At 31.2% G+C, this 6,000-nt stretch overlaps 1 protein-coding gene across 1 annotated transcript in view; it reads left to right on the forward strand.

Moving 5' to 3' along the window:
• The window catches only part of LOC111619446 (pre-mRNA-processing factor 40 homolog A-like), an 89,404-nt gene that overhangs the window by 36,665 nt on the left and 46,739 nt on the right, over window positions 1-6,000 (forward strand). The gene's annotated exons all lie outside the window — the stretch shown is intronic.

A 6,000-nucleotide genomic window follows, 5' to 3' on the forward strand; every position in this document is an offset into this window, starting at 1 on the left:
TCTGCCACTTCTTGAAGATTGTCATTGTAAGACTCACCAGAAACCTGCAGTAACTCCTCAATATCCTGTTTGTCTACATCTCCTAATCCTGGTGTACTGATTAGATTGACAATTTGGTCAACCTAACAATACAGCAATATGCTGTTCTCATTGAAAATTCTTGGATACCTTTAGCCATAACTTCTTCCACACTCTGTTCATGCATTTATCAGTTAATTCTTGCCAAGCAAAGTCAATATTGCCTATGGCATTCATAATGTTATATTTTTTTCAAAATTGCACAAAACAAACATAGTGTGAGCCACTGTGGAGGTCGGGAAGTCCGCTCCTTCCGGCCACAGGTCGGTGACCTACTTTCTTGTCAAGGATGGCGTTTCATTCAGTTACACGTTACGCGAGTGGAGGTGAGTCAGAGGGGCCGACGATAAGACGTTGGCAAAGTCGAGTAACGACGCCATTTAAAAACAAAACAAGAGTTTATTAAACTAACTAACTAAATAAAATTTACACAAAACTCCTTCGACTTTGCGGATGAGAGAGAGAGTTCGCAATAATATATCATACCTCTGAGATAATATTGGATGGATGCTTCTGACTTAGAGGTTTCGAAAAGCAGTGCTTGGTGTGGCACAAGGTCTTTCAATTAAGGGCGTACAGTAGGTATGAGGGGAAGATACGGCCCGTCTTCGTTGTTGTCTGTTCGATTGGCGACTCCCCCAAGAGGGGAAGGGGGATGGCTTTTATACATTTTGTGGTGGGAAAATTCGTCAGATGACCAATTGTTTTAGCAGGTGTGGGGTTAAAGTTGGTGTTTTAATGATAACAATATGACGAATTTCACCGATAATTGTAAACTATACACGGTTTGATCATGAGAATGTTTATAGTTAAATAGAAAGAGTTATAAATTTCTCATACACTTTATATTACAGTTCTGTAGGGTCAAATTCCTTTGGTTAAAGGAATTTTTTTATTTAAATTTATTAAAAATTTAAAGGATTACTTTCTTTTATGAAATACAAATTATTTAATAATTTTGATTTTTGATGCAAATTATTTATAAATCACACTTATTTAAGATTTTTATTAAATTTGCAATTTGTTTTAGTCAGTTATTTGCATTTTTTCATATTTTCTGACATTTTAATAATTTCACTATCCTCAATATTTAATTTAAATGATTGAGACACTATAAATTACATCAATATTTGTTTTAAGTTTTCATTAAATTATTCAATTTTTTGTTATTACTACAAGAATTGATTAAAAAGATAGAAATATGTCCTTTTTGTAAATTACTATTTAAAACTTTGTATATGTTAATAATGAAATTGAATCTCTGATTCTTTTTAAACAAAATATTAAAAGAAATAATCCTTTTGCTTTTAATAAATATTAAGTAATAATTTTGAATTTTTGTAATAAATTTCAATTTATCAATTCACATTGTTGGCATTAAAATATGTATGTAATGTTAGAAATATAAGGTGTGACAATTTAATTCCAGGACTGGTCATGTAGCGCTGCAGTGTCAGCATGCAGAAACTTGTCTAAGCTTATCATAATAGTTCAACCATCTGGCTACTTGTCTGCAAAGATTTGTTCATGTCTGGTAACTTGTTTTTTTTCTGTACTCCATTCACATATTGCTGTGAGAAAGTGTTGTCACGTTTTTGTCATGGAACAAAAAGCGAACATTAAGTTTTGTTACAAGTTGGCTAAAAGTGCAACAGAGACGTATGTCTTCATCAAGCAAGTTTATGGGAATGATTCCCTATCCCGCTCTCATGTTTTTGAGTGGTTTGCGCGTTTCAGGGATGATCAGGAAGACCTTGAGGACGATGCTTGCCCTGGACGACCTCAATCAGTTCCAACACCAGAAAACATCGAAAAAATCAGAGACTTGCTGCAATATGATCGTCAAATGTCTATTCGGATGATAGCAGAGACAACTGGTATCAATCTGGAGACAATTTGTCGGGTTACGCCTCAGTTTGCAGCAAGAAGATGCTGGGTACTGCTGCACGACAATGCCCACCTGCACACTGCGACTGTTGTCAAGGAGTTTTTGGCCAAACGTGGCATTGTGGAGTTGAACCACCCTCCATACTCACCAGATTTGTTGCCTTGTGACTATTTTTTGTTTCCGAAAATCAAAATCACTTTGAAAGGATGAAGATTCAACGACCTGGAGGACATACAGCGTAATGTGACCAAGGAATTGAGAGCTGTCAACAGAAGTGACTTTTCTGAGTGTTTCAAGAACTTGTACAAGCGTTGTGAGAAGTGCATTGCCCTCCAGGGGGATTACTTTGAAACATATTAAAAGGGTTTTTCATTATATATTCTATGTGTCTTTTTATTACCCCAGTCCTGGAATTTAATTGTCACACCTTGTATTATATCATTTTAACTAAAATGTTAGAAGGAAAATGGAAATCTTTATTTAGCAACTATACGTTATTTTTTATATATGTGTGTGAGATTTTGAACACTCCCCTCCCTTTATTAATTGAAAATTTATGTTAAATCTATAATTTTTTGAAATAATATTTCTGATTTTAATAGAAAATTTTTAAGTTAAAAACAAAGGAAACTGGTAAAATTCACTTCCTTCTCAACGGAAGTTCTACATCCTTTTGTTTTCCCTTCTCCACAAATTTTGAGTCACAACAGTCCATATACCCCTCTGTAAACCCCCACTCTTCCGAAACACATGGGAGGAATACAATTTTTCCATTGGAGAAAAACATCAAAAAAGGGGATTCTTTAGTATTGTTTGGGGAGTATGCCACAAAATTCCATAAGAGAAGGATGTATTCCATGTTGTCTCCCCACGGCCAACACCCATAACCAACTCTTGAAGTTCATACAAAGTTTGTTATAAGTTCCTAAGTAGAAGAAAATGTTTAATGAAGTGCTGCCTAAGAATTAAAATGGAACAAGAAAGAATACAGAAGACTATATATATATAGTGAGATAATATGATTTTTAAATTGAAATGTGATCTCTCTCTCCATGATATCATAATTATATATTGAAAGTCAAATTTGTATATTTTCTTTGTTTTATTAAATATTCAANTGAAACGTATTCTAATCTAAATTTATGTAAGAGTTATTTTGACTCTTTAATTTATATTTGTGTATTAGAAGCACATGAATGTTCATATATTTTGTATATTTGTATTGTATCATCAAAAAGTTCATTTGTCACAAAGAATGTTATGTTATCACTTCTTTCCAATGTAATGGATACAAGTCCAATAAAATAAATAGAACAGAACATGCAACAAAATCTTTTAAAAATTAGTTAATTAATTAATTGAGAATTAATATTGGTATTCATAATTATATTCTGCATGTAATGAACAAAATATAATTTTGTCTCAGTAATATGCACAGTATTTAATAATTAGAAAAATCTATAAGAATTTATTGAAAGAAAGAAATATACAGTGGAACCTGGTTAACTCAAACTGAGATAACTTGAAGTCACATTTTACTCAGTCATTTTCTTTCCTCACTTGTCTAGCATAGGCATAGGGATTTACATGTTAAATATAAATCCCTATGCTAAGTTAACTAAAATGGGGTTCTGATACAGTATTTTCATAAAATCCTCAGAATTTGAATTTAAATATAATGGTTAATGTTCATCTATTAAATATTATTTTATATTTGTTTAAAAAAAACTGCACCATAGATATAATACATATATATACATTATTTAAGTTAAATTATTTTAACTAAAGTTAATAGGAAAAATTACATACATTTTCAATTTAAATAATTTTATTAAAACATTATACTTTTTTAAAATTACTTAAATTTTAAAACAATACAAGCTGGGTCTGTGCCCTGGTAATTAATACTTGTTTCTTTATATGCTTAGCCCATAAATGGCTGAGTGGATAAAACACTAGAAGTTTGTTGCAGGTTTGCATCTCATCAACAGGCTGGCCACATGGAGTTTTCCAATAGGGTCAGCTTCCTGTAGAAAATCCCTGGGAGGCATCCCTCCTTTGCAGATTGTACTGTACAAGTGTTGAATTGCCTTTTCCCATCAATCTATCCCTTCTNTGATTACTAATGTTATAATGATCTAAACATTTTAAAATGTCTATAAATAATAATTAAAAATTTGCTAAGTAGAACTAACTATATACCATATTTACTCAAATGTAAGCTGCACTTTTTTCAGTTTCTCTGAAAATAGTGTATGTCTTAGTTTTGATGTTATAAGTCATAATGATGGCAACCTCTAGTATCATATTTCTCTGTCACTAGAAGTCACAATTCCATTGTGTGATTTTAATAATTTTATTACACCAATGTTTGTGTTAGCAAATATTTAGGTGGTCAGATTATCTCAGTCATCTTAGTATATTATCTGATGCTTTATATGGCTCTGAGGGTGATTGCATGTGAGAAGATAAGAGCATCAAATTGAGTGTTGATTTAGAAGAACCTAACACAGAAAACAAAAATGTTTCTGACTTTAATACCATGAAAGATAGACTTACTAAAGTGATATGACTTACTTTACTGTGCAATAAACACAAGACTTACTAAAGTGATATGACTTACTTTACTGTGCAATAAACACTAAACAAATTTATGTCAACACAGTTAGTTGTTGTTAAATTTGTCTCAAGTTGTCTATTTTTTTCAAAAACAAAGAAGAAGAAAATCTGTGGATGAGTATGTAGAAATTGAGTTGTCTTTTATTTGTGTAAATGCAGGTTTATATCAAATACAAATAAATATATTCCACAAAATTTTTAAAGTTTAATCTGAATCATTTCTTGAATGTCATAATTTGTAATTTTAAGATCCATGATAAAAAATTAAATCACAATATCTCATCTTTCAGACAAATGAATCAAGCTGAAAGTTGATAAGTGTATATTTGTACAGTAAACTTATATATTCAAAAATTGTGTACTTTATAATTGCTTATCTGTATTCAATATATAATAACTGTTTGGACCCCTGTAAATCAAAATTTGCTTATTCTCAGTTGCAATTGAGGCATTGTGGATCATATTTTAGCATTCATTTCTAAAAAAGACAGAGAAAACTATAATTAAATAATTGATTTTCCTTAATGACTGGTACAATAAAGTTTCAGTTGTGTGACATTCTGTTTTTTTAAAAGTAATTGTAAATGTGCTATTTATAGCATTGTGTTCTACAAGCATGTGTTCTATTTTGTTCATTTCTGCTTTTACTCTGCATTTCAATGTGTTATATATTTTCAAAGCATAATTTCATTTTTTTTGTTTTGTTTTTTTTTTTCATTACGTATCCTATGAAAGTTTATTGGCATCATTTATATAATGACTATTTTACTACTTGCATTTCTTTATATAATTTTATTTATTGTTTGAATAAGACAAATTAAAACAAAGAAATTGATTTTTTCAATTTGTAATAAACTATATTTCATATTTATATTATACTAGCTGAAAGGCCCAATGCAGGCATTGGGCCTTTCAAGCATTGCATTTATATTTTGTAAGCTTATATTTTTCAAGCTATATATTTCAAGCTTATATTTTGTATGCCCCAATACCTGCATTGGGGCATACAAAATATAAGCCCCAATCCACATGCGCACACGCACACACACAGTAGGACCCGTATTGCATGTTCAGTAGGACCATTCCATGACAAAAATGAATTACTATTACAAATAAAAATAATAATACAGTCAACCCCCCTATAAGACAGTAGATACGTTCCATTCTTTAGGAATCCAATTTCTTACGAGTCCTTCCAATCACAGCCCGACATGTGTCAAGTTTACAGACTACGGCTGTTTGAAAGGTTTTCTTCCATAAAATTAATCGATTCTAGACTAATCCAACTCAACATTTCCAAAATACGTATATTTTTTTTGGAAATAATCCGTATAAACTACGCTATAAACAAAAAATTGTAGGATTACTTACCGAGTGTGCACCATTCGACATCGCTGTTGCTCAAGCTTGTTTTC

Source organism: Centruroides sculpturatus, unplaced genomic scaffold (genome assembly GCF_000671375.1).
Source record: "Centruroides sculpturatus isolate CEXI.00-Female unplaced genomic scaffold, Cexi_2.0 scaffold107, whole genome shotgun sequence".
In the NCBI taxonomy this organism is placed as follows: domain Eukaryota; kingdom Metazoa; phylum Arthropoda; class Arachnida; order Scorpiones; family Buthidae; genus Centruroides; species Centruroides sculpturatus.